At 42.5% G+C, this 24,766-nt stretch overlaps 1 protein-coding gene and 1 long non-coding RNA gene across 2 annotated transcripts in view; one reads left to right on the forward strand and one right to left on the reverse strand.

The window, feature by feature from the left end:
* LOC127478287 (urea transporter 2-like) overlaps positions 1-24,766 on the reverse strand; it is a 301,778-nt gene that overhangs the window by 104,553 nt on the left and 172,459 nt on the right. The window lies entirely within an intron of this gene.
* Positions 9,186-10,948, forward strand: LOC127478306 (uncharacterized). Its single transcript, XR_007907166.1, has 3 exons — positions 9,186-9,952; positions 10,418-10,488; positions 10,849-10,948. It is a non-coding gene; the product is annotated as an uncharacterized LOC127478306 (long non-coding RNA).

Genomic DNA, 24,766 nt, shown 5'->3' on the forward strand with positions numbered 1-24,766 from the left:
TTTGTTTTCTGAGCTTCTGGTAGCCCTGTCTGAAAGCAGAGCCTGGGTCAAACAGCATGTTTGGGGGAATGTCTCTGTTTTGTTAGAGCATTTTGTAAAGCTTTATTTTATGTATAGGTCTGCTGCTTTTAGTTTGTGTTTCCTGTTTTCCAGGCAAACTGAAGAATTAATTCTTTGTGCAGTCCAAGTGCTACCCACAGAACAGAGGAATGGAAGACAAATCAAAAGGAGAATAAAAGAGTGAGAAAAAAAATCGTGCTCCTGGGGAAGAACTTTCCATGGAGAATCTCATGGTAGGTATCCATCCTGATGGGTACAGACAGACTGAAGCTCCCTTTCCTGAACAGCTTCAGACCTGAAATGTTTGGCTTTCAGGGCAGCACCTTGCTTGGTTCTAGCAGACTATTGAGTCATATTAGGCCATAGCTAAATTTAAGCCATCAAACTTGTTGCAAATGAATCTGAAATTACAATTGCGTGGGGAGACTGAGGTAAGGTCTTGGGATCTTAATTCTCTTGTCTCAGGAGTGTGCAATAAACCAAAATATCATTTTGGTCCTTGATTTGTGTTCTTGTTGCAGAGGGGGACCATTCATCGGAAATTGTGGTGAAATTGCATATATTCCTATCAACCGAGTTTTCCCCTAAAATCTGTGGAGACAGAATTTAGGGAAAAATGAAGTTATAGCTCTGCAAGAAGCAGCCATTTGAAGCTCGTTATTTTCCTGCATCTTGAGCATTATCTTCAGAGAAAAACTCAGTCCAGGTAATTTTTAACCAAATCACAGTCTTAAGTGCTGTCTCTTTGAGTACGACTCATAAATATTACAGTGGAAATCAAAGATTTGACACTTGAGACACTGTCTTCATTTGACACTGCCTTGGTTCGGTGGACATTTGGCCTGTTGGAGAAAACAGAGCTAATGGTCTTGTTAGGAGCTTGATTAACAACCAGCTTTAATGCATGACCAAGCTGCCATGTAGCATGGCAATCATTCCATGCCTCTGTACTGCCTACATGACCCTAGCAATAAAAACACTGCTAAGTGCCGAGAGCTAAAATAGAAATAACCTTGAAATGAGGAGGCTGAGAGAGTGACACAGGAGTTTACCACCATTTTACTGATGAATCTTCACCAAACTAGTTGCCAGCAGCTATTGAGCAGGTTTGAAACCTGCTGACTCAGAATCCGAATTGTGGCAAGGTCTAAAACCAGGGGTGGGGCTGGAAAATCAGGCTGAATATCATCTCCTCAAGATTTAGGTTGCTTTGATAGCTGTATTTCCTTTCCCAGTTCACAGGTCTTTATGCAGTGAAAATAAGTTGCTTTGCTACCAGAAGACTGTTTTGAAGCAGGCCACCAATACGTGTGTGTGGGAGCAGAGGTTGGTGTGTGATGTGGGCTGCACTTTACTCCTGATCATACAGTATCATGAGTTGGAAGGGATCCACATTGAGTCCAACTCCTAGTCCTGAACAGGACAACCCCAAGAATCACGCCATGTCTCAGAGAGCCTTGTCCAAACACTCCTTGAGTTCTGTCAGGCCGGGTGCTGTGCCCACTGCCCTGGGGAGCCTGTTCAGTGCCCAACCACCCTGTGGGGCAATAACTTTTTCTTCATATCCAGCCTAAACCTCCCTGACACAACTTCAGGTCATTCCCTGGGGTCCTGTCACTGCTCACAGAGAGCAGAGATCAGTGCCTGACCTTCTGATAACCCTTATGAGGAAGCTGCAGATCCTGATGAGGTCTGACCTCAGTCTCCTCTTCTCCAGACTGAACAAACCAGGTGACCTCCAACACTCCTTGTATGACTAATGAGGGTAGAAAGCTTGGAAAAAACACCTTAAAACCTTTTCCTCCTCCATGCTATGCATGTGTACAAGCTGAACCAAGTTTCTTGCCCTGGCTTCAGGGCTATGACTTGTGCTGGGAATCATCATAGCCCTGTTAAATCCCGATGCAGTTCGAATAAAAATCATACTGACCCAGGCTTTACTTTGTAAAGACACCTATAAACTCCTCCAGTGATGCAGAAAATGCCCAGGAAACCTTTAATGACTCTAACAACTTAGTAGTCTGGGCTTTCTGCTCTGCTGAGAGGTGGCCTCTCCAGAGGCATACATGTGGGCACTCGTTCAACACTGAGTCAGATGGAAGAGATCCAGCAACTGAATCACCAGTGCCAACATCTGACATCTACCTACTCGCTGAGTTTAGCCAGCCTTAGCCAGGGAGGTCTGCTAGGTACTTACACCAGCACAGCAGACCTGCTAGAGCGCTCCTGGAGCTCATCCACTTGCCCCCAGGAAATTAACTTTCAAGATTAAAACACTGGAATAATGGTTGAAACCCTCAATATTCTCCAGAAATGGTAGTTTCCTTTTCAGTTCTCATGCGCTGTTGGGAATTGAGCCCTTTAAGCTTTTGTTTGTTTGCTAAAACAGGATGGACTGTTATATTCTTCTCCGGAGACCCTTTTACTTAGAGTTACAGATTGTGGAGAGATACTGTGCAGTCGACTGTGAAAGCCTATTGTGCCTATCTCGCAGCAATAAATGCATTCCATAAATTGCAATTAAAGATGCGGTTGGGGAGCCTAGTTAAATGAGTGGCAGTCCTCCAAATATGTTGGCTTTTACTTTAAGAAAGGGCAGAGGTGTTCTGTATTCTGGCAGTGCTTGCATGTCTCCTTGTGCCAAGAAGGACCCACTGAAGCTGGAGAGCCTTTCCCTTTAACAAAGCTGTCATGGCTTAGCATGGCAAACTGTCTTATATTTTGTCAGAGCTCTGTACAATATCCATTAAATCAGGCCTGAGAGAGGGGTAGTGTTAGTCACCAGCAACTAACCTAGACCTAAATTGTGTCTGTACTGGGTGCAAATTTAAGTTTGAAATTGTGCTGCTAACTTGCTATATGCTGTTTATCTTTGCAGAGTTCAAAGTTGGGTTGGTGTAAGAAATAAGGACAATTTCCTGTTCCATGTTTGTGGGAAAGGGAGTCTAAGGACAGACTGCTTTTCACTCCTCATTTAACACTGCCTGATGCAGCTCACATTGTCTTGATTATGTGACAGCAAAAGCCCCACATGATTTCCCAAATCCTTATTAAATTGGTGGTGTCTCATTCCTGTAACCCTCTTTGTCCAGCCAAAAAAAAAAATAAAATAGTATTTTTAAAACTTCAGTGAGATGTCACCAGTTCAATGAAGGCTGAGTTTGCTGAGAGTCTGAAATGGCAGTTCTGTGCTGCACTCCTGGGCATTCATTTCAAAAAATGCCATCGGGTTGGCACTGAAAAGTCAAAAGCTGATGAAGAGAGGACAGAGATATTGCAGTAGAATACCTAAAAATTATGCAAAGTTTGCTTTTTTTAATGGCGATATCAGGAGATGGCAGTTTCAGAGTCCAGATGGAAAAATGTGGCTAAAAAGTCGAGGAAATTTAATAAAAAATTCTGATTTCATATTAAAAGCTGCATCTATTTTCCCAGCTAAGCTATTTCTGAAGGATACAAGAAGAGACAGATGATATAAGGAAAAGGGAGCTTGTTTAAAAAAGTAAACTCCATTAATGCACATGTGTGTTTGCATGTTATTAGTGCTGAAAAGAACTTTTACCCCCAAGGGTCTAAATTCATCTACAAAGAAATGAAGGCATCCAAGCAGATCCGTAAGTATCCAAGCCAGATTGCTTTTTTTCAACTAAAAAAATAATAAAATCTAATTAACAACATTTCTCTGGAAACGTAAAGCTCTGGATTTCTTCCTACCCTCCTTCAAGTTTTCCCTCATTTCCCCAAATTCAAACCCACCCTGTTGCTGTGCCCAGTCTGAACAAATGCAGGGGGTTACTGGTTACACACGAGCTCTGTCCATTCAAGCTCTACAACCAAACTCTTGCCTCTACCAGAATGCTTTCTCAGGTAATGTATTTTTTTTTTCTTGGAGCTATTTTGACTAGTGCTCAACTAGGTCGAAATGTCATCTTGGATTTGAAAAATACCTCAAGTTTGTATATCATGCATCAGTTTTTTAACTGAACTGGCTCCTTTGAGGGGTAGGGGTGAACTGTGTTGTTCTGGTGGGGTTGTGTGTGCTTGCTGCAGGTGAGGACCTGACTCCTTCCAGCAGCTGCTGCCATTACGTACTCAAATATCACCACAGCCTTTACATTGCTTTGTTTGCACATTTTTGGTATTAAACTATAAAACGCCCTCACCCAGCTGTGTTTGCCTTTCTTTTTTTTTTTTCATGTTTCCTTTCCTCCAGTTTTCTCCTCAAAGTATTTGCCAACTCTTCTTTTTTTTAATTCCCCCCCCCGGTCCCCATCCCCGTGTGTGTGTCCTTCCATTTCATTGATGGATACAGACTAATTCTGCTTACTCTTGACCATTTTTATCCTTCTTCTTTCCTCTTCTTCTGCTTTTTCTGGTCTCTTCTCCTTTCCCTCCCTGTTTCTTCTCACTACTCCATGCACATTCCCAGGCCTATCAACACCACCAATGTAAAGGACACTTGACAGAAAAAAAGACTTAAAGAATTAGATAAACAGTGAATGTAACTTACTGGCCAGTGAATGTAACTTGCTGGCTGAATGGAGGTGTTTTCCAAGTGAAAGCCAATCTACAGGCCCCCAGCTGCCTGCAGAGTTTGGCATCTGGGCTGAGGAGGAGGGTGAGAGGATGAAGCAATTCCATTTGGTGTTTTTCTTACAGTGTTTCTCAAGTGGTTAAATTTCAGCAAAATATCTCCTCTTGACCCACTGGTCATTGTTTATAGTGGATGGATGGAAGTGGCCAGTCTTTTTGGGCTACACAGTGCCAATGCTTCCCATAGCACAGGGTTTATAGAATAGCACAGAGCATTCCTGGAAGAAAAAATTCTTCTTTTGCAGAAAGCATAAAGATGAATCAGGGGTGCATACGGAGTCGTAGAATCATAGAATGGATTGTGTTGGAAGGGACCACCTAGCCCAATCCCCTGCTATGGGCAGGGATGCCTTCCACTATCCCAGGTTGCTCCAAGCCCCATCCAACCCTGGACACTTCCAGGGATGGGGCAGCCACAGCTCCTCTGGGCAACCTGTGCCAGGGCCTGATCACTGTCACAACCAAGAAAATCTTGTCCTACCCTGCCCTCTGGTACTTTGAAGCCATTTCCACAATATGAAAGGCACAAGAATTGGGCTTCCTGATTCTGCTCTCAGGAACCTGAATAGACTGAAAGTCTAATGAAGGTTGTACTTATAAGACCTATAGATTTCCATATGTGCATCTTGGTTACCTTTTCTGAGTCACAAATGTCTGGCATGGACTAGGAAAACATCAGCTACAGGCAGGAGAGCTTTTTGAAGGATCAGCAAAGCTCAAAGTAGCAAAATGGCTGTTTCCTCAAACCTAAAGGTTTTGTTTTGAAACATGTGGTTATTAATAAAAAAAGCACAGAGCACTCACAGGTTTAAAAGGTATGTCTGTGCTATGGTCAAAGGTGGGATGATGCCTTGTGTGAAAACAATGGGATTGATGTTGAAAACATGGAGTTTGGTTGGATGGATCCACATGAATGAGCCCCCTAGGGGTTCACCCAGCATTTTGGCAGAATCTGAGCTCACTCACTTCAGTGCTACTGCTGCTCAAAGAGAGCTGATTTGAAGCACTGGGTGCATTACACAAGTTGCAATTCCAGCTCATTTGCAGTGCAGTCATGGTAAGAGTTACCTGCACTGTTCAGGGCTGTGTCTTCTGTGGTGTGCTAGTTACAATGATGTGCCGCAGACATAAACTCACGGGGGTGTTCCAACTTTGGGTATCACCACTAAGTCAGAACTGACATGTTCCTAACGTTCCTCTTGCCCAATGTCAAGTCCCTCCACTAAGCAGTAAGAACAAGGATTTTTTAAGGACAAAATTTCAACATTGGAAAATATTTTAGGGGAGAGCTGGGGCATTTTCACTGAAGAAAGAGGTAAGAACATGACTGAGAGCACACTGAAAAATTAGCTGTCTCGAAAGGTGAACGCTATTTTAAGGTTGCCTAATATTTCCAAAAATTTCAATATAGGAAAATTGAAGTAAAGTGCAATTGGTATGAAAGAAGCAATACTGGTATTATTTTAGAGCCTGACTTTTTGCATGCAATAGCCTCCGGCATGATACAAAGGGCACAAAAATGTAAAAATAAAATAAATACTAGATGAGAAATTTATGACTCAGATGATTAATGAGGGGTGACAAAAGCATCTTTCTTTTTAAAGATGTATTAAGACAGCAATGAAATCTCATTAGCTGAGATAACTGGGACAGTGGGTAGTGGTGGGAGAGAGAGCTTTCTCCAAAGTGGTGTATCTGAGTGGCTGAGCAGAGATTTTCAACAACCAGTGCTGTCCACCTGATACCTTTCCCATGAAATAAATATGCTGCAGATCCATAGCCCTGATTTGTGGAGCTAGATGCAAGAGTCACTGGGTGAAATGTATAGTCAGCACTGTAAAACAGGCCAGACCATTGGTCTCTTCTGCCCTTAAAACTCATAAATCATAGCACAGCAATGAACATTTCCCTGGTAAAAAAACGGAGTCCAGAACCATGAGAATTGTAGAATCATAGAACGATTTGGGTTGGAAGGAACCTTAAAGATCATCTCATTCCAACCTATGCTGTGGCAGGGATACTTTCCTCTAGACCAGGTTGCTCCAAGCTCCATCTATCCTGGCCTTGAACACTTCCAGGGGCAGTCGGAGCTTCTCTGGGCAACCTGTGTCAGGGCCTCACCACCCTCACTGGGAAGAATTTCTTCCTAATTTCTAATCTAAATCTACCATCCTTCAGCTTAAAGCCATTCTGCCTTGTCGTGTCCCTCCATGTCCTTGTCCAAAGTCCCTCTCCAGATCTCTTGGAGCCCCTTTAGGCACTGGAAGAGGCTCTAAGGTCTCCCCTCAGTTTCTCCAAGCTGATCAGCCCCAGTTCTCTCAACCTATTTCCGTAGCAGAGGGGCTTCAGGCCTCTGAACATCAAAGACAAAGGCAGCTGTGAGGCACATGAGATCTGTGAGGCTCTTTGGGAACTCACTGTGGAAGGTTATCTCCTTCCACAACGCTTTGCCACAAGGAAGGTCACGTGCAGCACACCCAGGAGCTGGAACGTTTACAGCCCAGGAGCTCCTGCCTGCTCTCCTGGTGCTGGTGGTGGGTGCACACCAAATGGGCTGTAGCCACCTCTGCTGTCACAGAGCAGAGAGGTCAGAGCCTGGAAAAAGGAGAGGTGCAGCAAGTATGATTTTCAGATGCCCAAATCCAGAATCGTGATGCTGATTCAGCTGTTATGTAGTCCTGCAGGAGTTACATTTCAAGGGCACCACAGGTTTTTATGGTTAATTCTTCCAGATGCCTGATTTTTTTTTCTCACTCCCAATAAATTTCCAGAAATCAGCAATGACTTTGGTTTTCTCCCATGAGATGCATGAGCCAATAGGTTTTCTCAAATTACCTCCAAAGCTAGGGTTTTTGACTTTTGCCATTTTTTACCACACCAGAAGGGAGACCCTTCATTCAAACAACAGAACTCGTGCACAAAGGGGATATCCATACCCACTCTTTTCCCTCCATGAGGGTGTCAAACCCCTGTTTTTGGCCTCTCAGGAAACTGCTGTAACCACTAGTCTGTAAAGTGGTGTAGGAAAGAATTCAAGATTCATAGTCAGACAGAGCAAGGTTGGTTCAATTCACTTCCAGCAGTGTACGAGAGGAGCTGGATCTGCTGTCAAGGGTAGAAAAAAATTGGAGTTTTAAGAGAAAACCACTAAGAATGACCAAGCAGGAGTGAAAGATTTAGGCAGATATTGTGTTACTGTTCATACAAACAGTATAGTCAATCTTGGAAAGCAACAGGTTAGTGTTGGATCGTATCACTATTCAAATCACAGTAAGTACTATTTTGTCTCCTAAAACAGATTTGATTTTTTAAAACCATAGGAAAACACAGAAAGTCACCAAATCAAAGACCCTGTTTAAAGTAAAGATGATTAAAATGCAACATTTGCTATTTAAATTTGTCTGTGACAGTAAGCTGATATCTATCTTTTTTCTCTAAATATAGTATTTTGTTTCCTCTTGAAGTCCAAAGATGACTTTCTTGTTCAAATAACTATTTATTTGTACAATAAACCAAATCACAATGTCAGCACTAAGCATCTCTCAAAATTCTTTTTTAATGAATGGCTGCTGTTTTCATAAATCTTTCCCCAGCCCTGAGCAGATCCAAGAAGCCATTGGGAATTTTTTCTTTAATATTCACAGGTCTTGAATCAAATGTCTCTGAAAAAAAGGGGTTTCTGAATGAACTAAGTTGTTTAAAAAGTGTAGTTTCTTCTGGATTTGTGTCCTGTTTTCCTTCCACCCCATCGGAATGACCTCAGCTCTCTGAGTTCCATGTGTCCCCCAGGTGCTGCTGAGGGAATGCAATCCCTATTTACATTCCCAATTCCTATACTTCTGAGCACTCTCTAATCCTTCCTCTGAGTCCCAATTAGGATGAAGCAGCACTTATGGCTCTTAGAAATTCATGTGCTGATTAGTGACCAGTAATTTCATGGATAAAGGCCAGAGTGTGGCTAGAACTGAACAGAAAAGCTTCTGATTTCATGAAAAACACTGGAATTTAATATCTTTGAGACCTCTGCCCTTCTGCCAAAGTTGATCTGCGGGTTTACAGGTTATTGAAAGAGAATGTCAAGTAGCTGGACAGGCACCAAGTATGATCACACAAGTCCCGTTTTCTCTGCTAAACACCACAAATAACTTTTGAAAGAGAAAATTCAATGTACCTGGATTAATCTTATCTCCAGCAGTGATTTAGGAGCAATATATAGAATAACATGCAGCACAAGTTATGTACTGGTGATGCACATCTAGAAACTTTTCCAGCATTATTAACTTCTAAACTTCTGGTTTTGATAGCATCCTCCTCCACACAGCAGCAAATTCAAGTCAGCTAAAGAGATAAGCAGCTTATCTATTTTAAAGTTGCCTTTTTTTCCCCCTCTTTCTTGCAGGTACTTCATCAGTTCAAAAGCTTAAGGAAAAAGGACATTCCTAGGAGAGATTCACTTCGTGAGAGAAAGAAAAAGCAAAATGCAAACACAGCTGATCCTCAATGAATTGAATCTTCCCCCAAAGGCTGTCACAAATAGGTACATGTACTTCTAGCTTTGCTTCTTGGGATTCTTCTGTCTTATGCATCATATGCTAATTATATCACCAGTCTGCCTGCAACATTTCATTTGGCATTTTTCCTTCTTCTTGCTTGTAAATTTACATCAGCGAAGAGATAGGGTGAAATTATTAATGAAAATCTATCCATAGGTGCCTTTCCAAAGGAAGAGAGCAGGACTAGCGTATGAAACATATCCTGCTTTCAGGTTTCCTTTTAATGCACTTCTGTTTAATTCTGAACCCCCCTAATTTGCATAGATAAGAGGATAAAAGCAGTAACAAGCATCTCAACTGGTTCTGAATTTCCCCCCACAGACAGAATTGTATATCTGCTCCTCCTTTCTCTGTGTGTTTCTCTCAGGAGACAGACAGCACGGCGTTCACTCGCTGCTCCTGGTTCTCTTTAGTTTCATCCCCAAAAGAGGATTCCCCAATGAGCCGAGACACAATGGGTGGGATTTCTTTGAGCAAAAGTCTCCAGTGCTAAGGTTTTGCAGAGAAACAGGGACTCCATCAGAAGCAGAGGAATGAGATGAATTAGTGGTGAACATGGTGGTGCTGGGTTAACATTTGGACTCCATGATCTTAGAGGTCTGTGACCTTTAATGACTCTGTGATTCTGTGAATTGTGACCTAACAAGAGCTATTTATCTGGGCTCATGTTTGCTCTGATGAATCGACCATTGTGACCACTGAGCCCTGGAGCAATGAGGAGGAACCACGAACGAGATATCAGCAATGTCAGAAACAGCTGAGAGGGAACAAAGGAGGAATCATAGAGTATCCTGAGTTGGAAAGGACCCACAAGGATCATCGAACCCAACTCCTGGCCCTGCACAAAATAACCGCAGCAGTCCCTCCATCTACCTGAGAGTGTTGTCCAAACATTCCTGGAATTCTGGCAGACTTGGGCCGTGTCCACTTCACTGGGGAGCCTGTTCTAGTACCTGAGCATCCCCTGGGTGAAGAGAGCTTTCCTAACACCCAACCCGAAGGATGAGCTTTATTTCCCTCTAGATGAGTATGTACATGCCTGTCTTATCCTGCAGACAGAGTAAACTAGTCTTAGTTGCTCAATAAAGGGAGGCATCACACAGCAATAAGGTGGATGTGGAAGATGGTTGTGAACAGAGGGGGATGTACTCAACTCAAAGCTGATGAGCTGCTTGGGAAAAAAAGTGTAATTTTTTTCCACACTCTATTAGGAGGTACCTTCTCAGCAGGCAGTGACAACACACAGGACAACACCCAAACTCCAATAAACATAGGAATAGGGGTGGGTAGCTCTTAGATGCTCATTGCTCTTCAGGTGTTGAAATGTGGAATCACCAGTCTGTCTACAGTGCCCTGCTTTTGAAAGCTCAGTGTGTGAATGTTCATTGCAGGAAAAAACAAATTAATTTTTGGTCTGTCTCTTTCTATTTATTTTTTTTTTTTTTTTAAATTTGGTCCTTAACCCAATATACAGACAGGCATTCATTGTCCAGTGCTTCATAGTTAGTTTCTCCAATTTCCTATTTGGAGGGTTATTATTTGCTTTCTGAACAAAAGATTCCCTTCAAGTTTTACCTGCTACCATTTGCTACTTATGACTATCCCAAAACTTTCCATCAAAAAAATGTTTTTTTTATTAAAGAGGTACATTCACTGAACTGCACGCCCTATAAAAAAGAATTAAGCAAGTGAAAAGAAAAACACAGCTTTGAGAAACTGAAAATTTCAACTGCAAATTCAAGGGGGGTTATTTTTTTTTAATTTTATATTCTTAGCTGAGTATTTCCGCTTCTTATCCTATTTTTTTTCCTGATTATCAGCTGCAGCACAATAAGGGCTTTTACTTTTTTTTCTGCTCAAAAAAACCCCCACAATAATCTGATCAAATCTCGCAATGAAACTATGGTTTCAAAACAACCCAACTCTAATATAATTTGCATGAGCCCTATATCACCCAAATGCTCCTGACAATTCAATGAACTTTGTCCTGCATTTCACCAGAATACTTATGAACCATATTGGGCACAGCAGAGCTGTTAATGAAACTGGAACTGAATAATTACAGCACGCTCATCCTTGAAGATGCAGGCAGATGTGGGGAAGTGTACTCCATTTGTGTCTTTGAAATACCATTGCAAATTACCTCTGCTCTAACTACGTTTAAACAGAAATACAGGGGAAAAAAAAAAAGTCTTCCTTGATAATGACAAGACAAAAATGTCCATAAAAAGGAAATAAAGATGACATCTTTTTCTGTGACATACATTTTTTACATGGCTTAGGGGCTTTGCTTCCTGAGAGTTTACGTCGTCAACTGTCAGGGCCCTTCCATGCATGATTTATGTACGCATAATAAAGACATCGTGGTTGAGAAACTGATCTGTGATTTCAAACAGCTTTGAAACTAACAGCAATAAAATATATAGCACATGAATAATGTAGGCTTTAGTTAAAACAGATCAAATTTTGAAAAATGGGAGGCATATTTATTTTCGATTTTTTCATCTGCTCTTCCCTCCCCCCCATCAAATTGAATGACAGCTTTTAAGGGAGGCAGACCAAGGATTTCAAATCTTTGGAATCTTCTAATAGATACAGGCCAAAGATTTCTAGTTCAGGGGCCAGGCTCTGTGTAGAGCTTTGCATGTGTCTCCTTGCTCCCATTGTAGACCCCTGGGAGTGCAACAGGTAGTACAAACCCAGTGCAAGCCACCTCAGTTCAGGTTTAAAAAAGGATACACTGTGAAGGTGTTGGAGCCTGAATTTAAACCAGCTCTTCCTAAAATGCCACGAGACTTCCCATACCATTTTTGCAGCGAGGCTCCCGTGCCACTAACACTGACTACTATATCATTTTGCTGGACTGTCAAGAGGCCATCAGCAGAGATCGCTGCAGGCACACTCACACCAGGTAGTGATGAGCAGCACTCAAAGTGATGGCTCTCAAAGCCATCTCAAAGTCTTGCTAAAATACATCTCACACAGCACATTAACCTGTGCACTTTCCTGCCTTGCCTAGCCAAAAGGGCTCAGTCACAGACCCGGTTTTTCTGGTGCTGTTGTTGGTTGTTGGCAGCACAGGACAAATGTGCTTGGCAGAGAACACATCCCTACTCAAAATCTCTTTAACTGATGACTGGATGAAAGAAAATTTTTCATTTTATATGATAAAATCAAGACACAGAGATTCAGTAATTTGGATGGAATGCTGTAGGAAATCTGTGCTAACCAGTTACTAATTCCTGCATTCTTGTCTATCCCCATGACATTATCTGTTTTATAATGACAGAACTTTATCAGGTGTCTAGGGAAATTTTACTGGTGCTGTGTTGCAGTCACATTTCAAAATTTGTCTCTGTTCAGGTTAATGAAATGAAATGGAGGATTAGATCGTGCTTAATGACAACAAGAACATGACAAAGGTGCAAAACCCTTCAGGAGTTGTCTCCAAATCTACATTAAAGTTCTCATTTGGCTCTGTAAGTAGCGAAGGCGGACAGAGGTTCTTCATAGCCTCAGAACCTATTTTAATTATCCCTTCCCTGGGTAATTATTAACAGGGGAGGAGAGAACTGCCTCAAACTGTAAATGCTAATGGGTTCCCTTGAGACCATGAGTCCAGAACATCAAGGAATGATGGGCTAACGGCCTCTCCAACGCGTTGTTGCTGGCTGGGAGGTGGAATGCTGCATTTGAGACACTGCTGATATTCCTCAATGACTTGAGGACTAAACCACATGTCTCTATAAAAGCAAAGCTCTTCTTGCACTGCAAGATTCAAGGGGAAAGGAAATTGTGTCGCTAAGACTTGGGCTTTTGACACAGTTAAATGCTGTCAGAGTAGATAAGGAAGGGAAGGTAGAAAGGGGACCTGAAAGATGTGGGAGCTGTGTCTTCACCGTTGGTTAGGGTGTTGCTTTTTAATAACAGCTCTGCAGCTGATTTGTGAAATAAAGGTGGCTTCACAACAAACCAGAGAAGGGAAACCTGTTCATACTTGTGCCATATCAAGGGCATGACAAGGCTTATTAAAAAAAATAAGAGTCCTTGTGGGACTAAATGTGAATCTGTGCCTCAAAAAAGTCAGGTCCTGAGGTGTTATCTCAGGTCTAACACATCAGGTATTTGTTAGATCATTAACTAAGAATATTATTCAAAATCACTCAACTCCCTGTTAGGTGTTCCAGGTGTCAGACGAAAAGCACCTTTGAATGGGCTGTGATGAGCAGGCACTGATCTTAAAAAATAATGATTTTACTATTTTATTTCTTTCAGAAACCTTTTTAAACCAGTTCTGTTGTGCTTGGAAGGAATTTAGAGCGTAAGTGCCAGGGCAGAGGATGGAGACAGAGGAAGTGATTCTTCCACTTTCTCACGTGTTTCCCCTGAGGTCCCCTGTCCAGCAGAAAACAGTCTGAGGAAAAGCCCTTCCGTGGTTGGGAGGTGGCATTAGAATATGAGAACATTACAACCAGTTTGATCTTAAAGTAACTTAAAATGGGATTGTTCTTCCCAAGTTTTATGCATTGAGTTCACAAGACCTTTTTTTCAACCTGTCCCAACTCACCAGTTAAACTGAGAACTGGCTATTGTTCATCCCAGCTCACACCCAACCCCTGAGCCACCTGGTGAAGATGGAGGACCTTCTGAAGAACCCCATGAAGCCAGAGGTAGAGCAAAAGGCAGTACTTGGGAGCCAAATCCCTGGCTATTCCACAGGAACATCAGGTTGTTCAAAGGTACTGATGTGGTTTGAAGCTGGCTCCCTGCCAAGTCTCCAAACCTTACCACAAGAAGTCCCCCCCCCTCCAAAACCTCACTGAGAAGAGGGAGAAAAACAACTAAGAAAACCCGAAATGAGAGAGAGACAGCTAAAGTGATATATATAAATATATGTAAATATATTTACACTTATGTTACAGGTATATATACAATTGAAATATATATACAATTTCACAAGGGAACAGGAAGGGGGAAGGAACAAAACCAAAATAATATATATATATATCCCAATTAGCAGCCTAATATCTATCCACTAAAAGAGTTAGCAAAGAAATATCTCACTACTCTCCTCGGGACAACCGAGAGTCGCTCTGGAACGATCACCGGCAGCCTCTGTCTCCCAGGGTCGGCAAGGCCTAACCAGGCCTCGCTCCCCAACACAATAGACTCAACAGCAGGGAACCTGCACCTCCAAGCCACTGGAAGGAAAGAGAGCGAAGGCCTCTCCTCCTTTCTTCTTATAGTCTGGCTTATGTAAAAATCGTAGGGAATGCTGGGTAAACCTGGGCACTTCCTTGGTTACAAACTGGTCACCAAGGAAGGCCTAGCCCAAACTACCACAGGTACGCAGAAACAGAGGGTTTGATGTCGATTAGTGTGTAGGCATGTTTGTCACCATATGGGCCACATCTTCTTCTCCTCTGCATTTTACGCAGGGTGGATGGTTTGGATTCTCCCACATGATCAAGCTCGCGGGGTTATCCCTAAAACATGGTTATTTCTGGAGAGAGAATTGACAGAAAGCTTTCACAGGTTGCCTGGAGGAGGACTGAAAAGGCCAAATGCTCTTAGAGGTTTGTGAGCAAGTGAAACCTGGTGCATTATTTTCTAGAATCTGTCTATATATGGGCTCTTTGGAGGTCAGTACAGAGAGAAACCAAACTAGCTCCAAAACCATCCTCACTATCTTGCCTTGTTAGTGCCCTGGGGTTAATGGATCTGCATTTGTCACCATATTCCCCTGGCTGTTGGGCTTTGGGTCCCAAAGCTGATGTACTGGCATGGTGGAGACATGACCCTGGTGGTGAACAGGGTAAAAAACTCGAGGGTCTCTTCCAGCTCGGGATACTATGTGATTGTATGAACTGCTGGAAAGCAACAGAGGAGAGCCTGTTCTTGCACAAACAGGAGAGGAGAGGGAGGGATGGCAGTGCTGGGGACTCATGCTCAGGGTTGGACCATGCCCCCCCAAGTCACACCAGACTGATTTAGGTCCTGTTGTCTCTCCTGTGCTGCTGCTCCCCGTATCAAAGGCATAACATTGCTGCTTTCTTCCCCTCTGTCCTCTGCAGCTGTCACCACCTTCTGCCAATAGTCCAGCATTAGGAGTGTTTTGAGCTAAAAAGCCCTGCTCGGATGATCATGCTTATCTCAGCTGAAAGGCTTTCAAAGCCCGGCTTAGCCAAAATATGTGATACACACCACGAGTCCAATCGTCCCCCTCATAGTCATCTATCAAGAGCTGTTTTCTTCAAACCAAGCTTTTCCATTATAATTTTCTTCCATTCTTGTTTCAGCTCACTAAACATTAACCACCATGACCTACTGCATAAACCCAAACCATATTAAACAGATTAGGTTTATAGCCAAATCCTAACACCCTATTTGGGGAATGGCTACAATGCTTGGCTGTTTCTACAGTTCTGTGGCTTGGGGTTTTTTTTGGACAAAGTTAAATCTTTACTTGACTAAAAAATTTTGGATGTGTTTAACACCACACTACTAAAGCAAAACACATAGACGGAATCAATCCATTTGTTTAAGAACAGTGCTGAAAATTAAACCAAACATAAACCTCAAACCTATCTCCAATATATATCCAAAACCTGTAAAAAGAACTGACGAGTTTTTATGAACTAGCTTGTCTTTATGTGTATTTATATTTTATTGTCATGGGTTGTATTTATGTCAGAATATAGGAAATGGCCTCTACCTTTCAATTTACATTGTGGCACAGCATAGTCACATGCTTTCCCATGCTTTCACCCACTACTCCTAACAGAGCTGCCAGCAAGCTGATGTAGAAAAGAACATTGCTGAACATCACAGTTTTAGTTTTCAAAGGAAGAGGCAATGGAAGGTGATGGGTGGGGGGGAAAGCCCCACAGGATGATACCAACTGACAAAAGGATAAATAACAGGTCCAAAAATTCAGATAAATCATCATCAACTAGGGGCATTCTGAGCAGTATCTCCATAGAATCAGACCTATGCTTGGGGCTATTGGATGTTTTCACCAGTAATCCAGGATTACATATAAAGTCACTGCTGCTGGAATTTGCAGCTGATGAAGACTGGTAGAAGTATAAATAACTGCAGGGTCCATGTAAGCCAGATCACTGGTGAAGCTCTGATTATTTGGGCAAAACACGTTTTAACGCAGCCAACAGCAATGCAGTCCATGCGAGAACAAAGAATGCATATTTTGTTCCTATCACACAGTTATGAGACTTCATATGTAGGAAAGAGACAACCTTCGGGCAGGCAAGGAATGTGAGGGATGCTTATACAGGCCAGGTTATGATGGGTGAGCAACTCGGCCTGAGCTCTACCTCACGCTGAGACTCTCAGCATTTGTAATTTTTCCAGGGCACATAGGGATCTCTGAATGGAGAGAGATGATGCCGTGATGTCAGAAGGGAGATCCCAGCAGAGGTGGCTGACCTTGGTTGGAGGGGTGCCTTTCAGCCCCCCAACTACCAACAGTGGTGCTGTGTTGTGTAAAGCCTGTTGTGCCCTGGACAAAAGTCCGGGAAATAAGAATGAGGGAGCTCAAGCCAGATAAACTGCATTCACAGCAATACATGTGAAAGTATTTTAATTAAAATCTTGACTAAACAATACAGTCAGTGAACAAGGAACATGATATAAATATGGCACGATGAATTCTTGAATGAGTGAGTATGAATGATATTGCTTAAAGATACAAATTATAACGCACACAAAGAATTAAAGTGTCTGCTGCAGGTAATACTAAAGGAGCCTAGCCTGTTTGGAACTAAGTTTTACCTGTAATCCAGAGACCAAACTTTCATCAAAGATCTTGGAGCAGGCAGGAACCTCTGTCTGACCACGAGTTCAGGGCAGCAGGTCTCCACTAAGAGCTGAACGTTAACTTAGATCTAGACAAGGCAAGTCTACCAACCTCATTGGCTCTTGCAGTCTGTGTGCCTGTGCAAGACCCTGATTAATTACATGTTTCTGACACATCCCACTTCTGACTTCTCTCCACCTGTTTTTCCTTTATTGGCTTTAGTCAACCAAACCTACTTGAGAGCACAGTCCACACTACTACAGAATAAATGCTCCGATGGCTACTGGCCTGCAGAGCCAAGATGCATCTAAATCTATAGGTATTTATGTGTGCAAAAAAATCAGGGTGAGTGAAATGGTTATGCATCCTAGTTTGTTTTCTATTAAGAAAAAAAAGGATTAAAACCCTAAGAAATGTCAGAAAAGCTCCAGACAAGAAAAGCAGAAAATTCCTGAGAATGGGAAAAAGAGGCCTTTCAAACTCACGCTGCCTACTTGGACAAGGAGAAGATGGAGAGGTAATTTGACTACTGGGGAAATATTTGTATGAAGAGAAGAACACTTTTGGAAAAGAGCTTTTTCATCAGAAGGGGACCAGTGTGATTTAGAGTGAGGAAGATCACAAGCCAGAACAAACTGCTAAGGAAAGCATCATGTTCTCTGTTTCACCCTTCCTGGAAATCAAAGTTGGATGTGTCTCTGGAAGAGAATTTTCACTGGACACCAAATACTGGAATCAATCTTGGGAGCAGTTGGGTGAAACTTAGTAACCTGTGACATAGGTGATCTAGGCAAGATGATCCTCTGGCCTTAAAATCCACACATCCTGGGAATGACGAAGAGCAGAGCCCTATACAGCAATGGAAACAGATCCAGAGTGTAAATGCTAGAGGGGCAGAGGAATGATGTCCAAAAGCTATGATGAGGAGTGCCATATCATTCACTTTTTACACCTAAATGTCAGCTGGAGGTTAAGTGGATGTTTTGGGACCATGAGGGTGACATAAAGCCTGTATACATAGGGCAGATGTACATAAGCCTTACTTCCTTACCGGGTTCCTTTGGTGATCTCTCCTTTCCATACTTGGAGCTCTGGAGAAGGAATGTGCTCTGTCCAAAGAGGAATTACATTAAGCAAGGACAAGGTGCTGTGCAATTACCTTGCAGCACTGGTAATTCCATTTTAGCTCAGTCTGTGGCTTCCTGTATTTTTGTCAGTCAAGCTGTGGTATTTCATGAGTGGAAGAATCTATTTTATCAAACCTTCTCTCAGCTCATGGTTTACTGCAAATGTTGTTGGTTTACAACACGTTTTATTGCTGAATTTTCTGCGGGGCTGTTACTTGATTTCAGTAATGAATTCCAGCCTGCTTATTTATTTAGTTAGTTACTTATTTTTAGGAGTTTCACAAGAATTATGTGTCACAGAGAGGTATCTTGGCTAATTCAAAGAAGCAAATTGTAAGAGCAGGAAACCTCAGCACGTGAATCAAATTTCGTAAGAGACACACAAAGTGCAGCATGTTCTCATCATGGTGGAGGTCTGTACTGAGATAAAGAACTGCAGGCAGTGCCATCCCAATCCCATGGAGACTGCAGCAGGTCAACTGGTTGGGCTGACAGCTGAAGCTGCAAGATGTTAGTCACAGAATCCTACAATGATTTGGGCTGGAAGGGACCTTAAATCAACCCCTTGCTGTGGGGGAGAGGTGCTCCATCACTCTGATCAGCTTTGTGGCCTCCTCTGGACTTCTGGGCTTGTTCCAACAGCTCCATGTCCTTCTGCTGTTGTTTCCCAGGGCTGGAGGCAGCTCTGCAGGGGGGTCTCACCTGAGTGGGCAGAGGGGTAGAATCTCCCTCTCCCCTGCTGCCCACGCTGTGAGGTTAGCCCAGGGCACGGGGGGTTTCTGGGCTGTCACTGCACTTTGCCAGGTGATGGTGAGCTTCTCCATCAACATCCCACCCCAGGGCTGCTCTCAATCCATTCTCCACCCAGCCTGTATTTGTTCTTGATTATTAATAAATAATTTTCATTTGTGAATGAAAAAGAGTCCTCTATAAGGAAGGTGAACAATATTCTGCTAGGAAACTGAGGCACACAGCAAGGTGAGTTGCTATTCCTGTGGTCTCTTGGTAGACTAGTGGCAGTCACAAGCAAATAGGGCAAACTTCCTTGAGAAAAGATGAAGTCCCACCCAATTCCTTGCAGAAAAAGCCTCATTTGTCCCAAATCAGGGAAATCCTTCCTTGTCTGCAGCTGACTGGGAAGACCACACATACCTGAAATGAATGATGCAATCACTAAACACAAGATGCTTGACCCTCTCTTTAAATTATATCTGAAAAGCTTTTTTGATCCCAGATCTTCATCTGGAAACTAAATTTTGAGATGTAACCTGTCAAAGTTGTCAGTAAACAGGAAGGGAAGATGCCCTGCCAGCCTACTAGACAAATTTTTAGAAAAACATATCTTTCTTTGAATATTGAATGAATCTTATTCTTTCTGAGTTACTTTCTTATCTGAAAATGAGTTCTTCGTTATTACTTATGCTTATTTCTCACTGGGGCAACTCTCCTACCTCCTTGGGTATGACAGGGTTAATGTGCAAATGAATGCTGGATGTGCTGCATAAGTAAAATCTTATCTGAAATGCTAAATTGTCTTTGTCACTTGGAACCTCTCTGAACTTCATAACTAAAAAGGGAGGAAAAGAAAACAGAAGAGGAGGAAGGGAGGAAAAGAAAACTCCAGGGGTTTTTTAATTCTTTGTTGCAAACTACCAATTATTCCTGAATTAGAGGAATTTTTGGTGAGAGAAAACACTGCTGATATTTTTCTGAGGATATTTGACATTTATCCTTGCAAGATGAAGGTCAAACACCGTGCAGGCAACACTTCCCTCCCCATCCATCACCAGACACTGAGCTCTCAGGCGCATCTCTGCTGCCAGAACTGACTCCTCAGAGTTCAAACATGGAGACCAAACCCTGCAACAGCTCAAATGCTCCAGTTCTTCCTGGACGTGGAGCTCTGTGTAACCCAAAACTCACATCCCTGCAGTGTGATTTCCCTGTCAGAGCTTTCTCACACACTAAAAAAGCCTGGAATGACCAGCTATGACAGCACCACCTCCTAAAACATGTCATATTATTGTCTTTCTCCACACCGCATGTTCCCCACTTGCACAAGTGAGCATTTGTCCTGGTTTGTCAAAGCAGCAGCAGAAGCCTTCAGTATTGTACTTCTGACATTGACCAATGCTAGATAGCCTCCAGATGGTAAAAAATAATCTTCACAGACCTTGGAGGCACTGATGTGGTACCATACCAGCTGACACCAGCTGTTAGTTACCTAAACCTTGTAATTTTTATTTTCCTTAATGTACATCAGCTGCAGAGCTTATTGTCACATAACATTTACAAGTGTCTAATCTCTGTATTCTCCTCCAAATCAGGAATTTTTCTCGATACCAATCCACGATGCTGCAAATAAATGCTATCACACACTGGGATATTTGTGTTGACCCTTTAAAATGCATTCACAGAAGTACTCAGAGAACTGCACAAGGTGTAGATGAACAATTTCACTTAGAAGTATCATTCCTGTGTATATATTCATGAGAGGTCTTTTATTTACCGAGCTAAATGAGGAAAAATAATCATCCCCCGTAATTTTTATCTTTAGAAGCAGGAGAATATGTGCCAAATCAAACATGTAACTTATCCATCTTTCATAGCTTTCTTCGTGCCCTATAACTGCACAGCAGCTGCTTTGTCAAATGACCAAGAAATTAGACTTTGGCAAAACAGGGGTTTTCATCAGCATATGACCTTAAGATAACATTTACATTTCAGGAGATGCTGTTCCAGTCAGAACAGAACTGCAGGGCAAACTCACATCTCTGAATACTCAAGGAGGCATCCGACAGAAAAGCTAATAAACGCACCAGATTAGTACAGTTTTATTTTGCATAAATCTGGGACATGCTCAGCAATGTCAAACCGGTTCCCATGCCTTTAAATGAATAAATAAACCCAAGCTTACTCTGAAGCTCAGAAGTGAGGTGGAATTCATTTAGCTCATTACCATTTAAATGATGGATGGACGGGGTAAACTCTTTTCTTTTGAGGCAGGGGACAGACAATGCGGAGAGGAGAGCAGTGGTATTACCTAAACGGGGGCTCCCAGGCTTGGATGATTGGATTCAGATGTTTCCAAGGAAATTATTTGCTCCAAAAGGGCTCTTTGGTTACTAACAGGTATAGCAATCATATTTAAAGTGTTTTTACTCACAGTCAGGCTCCTATATCTTCAGTCACATAGGATTTACTGGAGAGTTTATCCTTGGGCTGCTCTGTTGAGAGCAGAGAATTCAGGTGGGTGTTTTCAGAGGGTTAAACTGCCAAGACATACAAAGTGAAAAACAACATATTTAGAGGAGAAATATTTTGCTTTTGCCATTTTGGCTATAATTTATTTCCCACTCTCGCAGTAGCTCATTATTTGCCTCTCTTAACTTGAAGAGAAATTTTAAAGGGAGAGAGGTAACAGGTAGGGATTTTTTTGTTCATTTATTGCATGAGAAAAAGAGGTACCTGGACAGCTGAAAGCGAGGTTAGAACTTCATACTTAGTCCAGGATGAGTGAGAAAGAAACATTTCACTGTTTTGTAAATGAGTTTATTTCTCCATCAGCCAAGTTCTGATGAGATGAAGGAATGACATGGTAACATATTCTTAATTTTCTTATTGAAAAGAGATAAAAAAGGGACCCCAAAAGAGAGGAGAGAAGAGGAGATTTCATATGTGACCCTTATGCTGCAAAATCACAAATGACTTGCTTTATTTCTGTTTTTCTTTTGACCTTGAAGCTTGATGTAAAATCTCCAAAGGTTTCTTGAGCACCCACAGGTCTCTTCTCACCACTTTCCAGGGAGCCAGTGACTTACTGACTCCAGTCAGAGCTGTGGGTAACTTTTTGGTGTGTACAGGGTTGTCAGACACAAGTGGCAACATGAGGAGAAGGGTGGAGATAGTTGTGGGAATAAGGCACATCTTACTCTTCTTTACAGAAACACTTCTTCCTAATAAAAGAGGTCTTTAACAATTTGTCCCAAACGTGGCTTTACTCGACCCAGTCAATGTTAGTGGCCATCAGAGTGGTGACAAACTCTTTATTATCCCTGCCAGACCCTAGGACAAGCATTTTCCATTGTTTGCATCCGAAGCCTGATATTCTGCCTAGGCTTTTCCTCCTTCTTGTGGGATGTTTCATACCCCTCTGCACACTTCAGACCTCACCTGTGGTGAAGATGAATATGGTTTGAGCTCCTTAGCTCTGAGCACACCCTCTCCTACTTCCTAGATTTCCCTTCAAAGTACAAATAAGAAAAATACAAATTAGAAGTCTTTTTTTTTTTTTCTCTTTTCTTTCCTGCCCAGGAACAACTCTTGCACCACCATAACTTATCACAGGAAAATATACCTGATCCAACTGATCCTTAATTACCTTATTTTGGTGAAACAAACAATGACGGCGTGAGCAGTAAGGAGGAATTTGGATGAAGAAAGGTGGAATGACTTGTCATCCTGAATGCCAGAGGGTGAGCAGATGTGAGCAGATTGATAGTACTGGTGGGTCTGTACCAGTGACAGTGGGAAATCTGATGCAAAAAGGGCACTAAAGCAGAATGATTGGGGGTAATTATTTCAGGCAGATTGGGTGTGCCAGCAGAAACCATCCTGGGAGAGAGTTTGACACCCAGTCCAGGAGGAGGACCAGAGCAGGAAGGGTACAGGGTTGGTTGGTGGTGCTTGTCTGGATGGTTCTGCAGAGAGGGATCTGCAAGGGTGGAGAGGGAATGGGTGTCTTTTTCTCCTAAATAATGTAAAAAAGAAAATAACCCCAGGTGAATTTTCTTGTCTCAGGTGTGGACTCTCTGACAGACTTGCCTGCTGCAGTGGAGTGTCACTATAGCGTCCAAACTGAGTCCACCTTTCTTGATTCCCCCTTTCTTAACAGTAACAGAGCTCCAAGAAGGTCACTTCTTCTGAGAGGCTCAGGGCTTTTTTCCCTTCTTTCTTTTTCTGGAACAACCTAAATTTCTTAACACTGTGTCAACTGCATTGCTTTTGGGAAGGACTTTAGTGGGTGAGGTTGGGATTTCCACTGAGAAAGGAAGTTTTCTGAGAAGAGTTTGTTGATGGCAGGTTTGTAAGTGGCTTAGCTATTTGTGGACCGACCTGTTGGCATTTCCTCTATTTCTTTTCCCTCCAGTTGAGGAGTGCACAGCAGGAATACTTTAACACACACAGATAAAATGAGATGAAAAAAGTATATTAGAAATATATCTGAAGATTAGAAGAGATGGTAAAAGGACAGAGAGGAGGGACTATTGCTTCCACAGCACCACAGAATGAAAACATCTGTTTCCAGTTGACTCACATTCCTAAAGATCCACTAGTCCTTGATCAAACCCATCCAGTGGAACTTGTCTGACCTGTGGGGTTTACATCAATATTACATGGCTGGCTCACAGGCAGCCGTTCACTGACCAGGTAGCTAAGACAGCTGAGGTATTTGCTTTTTTTATTTTATTTTATTTTAAGGAGTTAGGTTGCATTCGCAAACCACAAATTACATTTCTCCACTGCCGACAACTGCAATAGTTCTCGTGGATGTCCCATTGCTCTGGATTTGAACCTCAACCACGGTGATGTGGCCTCTGTGCCCACCTCTCAACTGCTGTTCATCAGCCATCCATGCCTCTCATTCCCTGGCATAGCAGGCTGGACTCAGGCAGGCATGCTGCACCTCGCTGTGCTGCAAGTGCTTTTGTTTTTGTTGGCTTGGGAAAACCTGCTGGTCTCAGTTTCTTTTAAAATATTTTGTGCTAAGGAGAGGAAAGGAAGCTGAGCTGCAGAGCCTGGGGGCTCCATTCACTGCTAAGCTTAACTTCTTCGGGTCAGCTGCCAGCAGCTACCAACACTGTGTCTTCCAGCATCTGGTGTTTGAGGGTGATTTGGTAAAGCCCTCCACCGCGTGCCTCTCTCTAAGCCCATAAGTTGTCCTCCTGATTTCAGTGAGACTACTCAAATCATTCACATACTTCAGCTGTAAGTGGAGGTGGAAAATGGAAACAAAATGAAATATAGAGGTGTTTTCCTTTTTATGTGTTGCCCACAGTAGTGAACAACTTTGTTGATGCTGACAGGTCCTGCAGCCACAATATAGTTTCTTAAAAAAATTTAAAAAACCCCCTTGTTTAGTTTCTGAGGAATGAACAAATGGGTTTCCTGATGTAAGTTTAAAGTTTGGTTCCTCATATTTACCATGGACCACACTCAGAGTAGGATTACTCTAAGCAGCATGTGGAAAGTGTAATTAAACAGCATATTACAAGCTGAGGTCTGGTAATATTTTTCAATTTAACTTGAGCAAAAAGCAGCAGTTTTCCTGGCCAGTAGACCAGCATCTCGTCACCTTTTCTTGCACCCAGCACATATCCACAGGTGGATCATATGAAGCCTACCTCCAGGAAAAAAATCAAACTTGCATCTTTGGCACAGACTAAAACGCCTCATCTGCTTCTCTGCTTTGTCTAGGATGTTCTCTGTGTAAATCCATATGTAACCTCTGCACAGGGTGTTGGATTCTAACAGCTGGAAAGACCTTCATACAGAAGTGCAGTTTTAAGGTCAGTCAAAAAATCCCAAACATTGCAGACGGTGCACTAGTGGCTGGA

This window comes from Manacus candei, unplaced genomic scaffold, assembly GCF_025592945.1.
Source record: "Manacus candei isolate 608988 ecotype Guabito, Panama unplaced genomic scaffold, ASM2559294v1 h1tg000059l, whole genome shotgun sequence".
Taxonomy (NCBI): Eukaryota; Metazoa; Chordata; class Aves; order Passeriformes; family Pipridae; genus Manacus; species Manacus candei.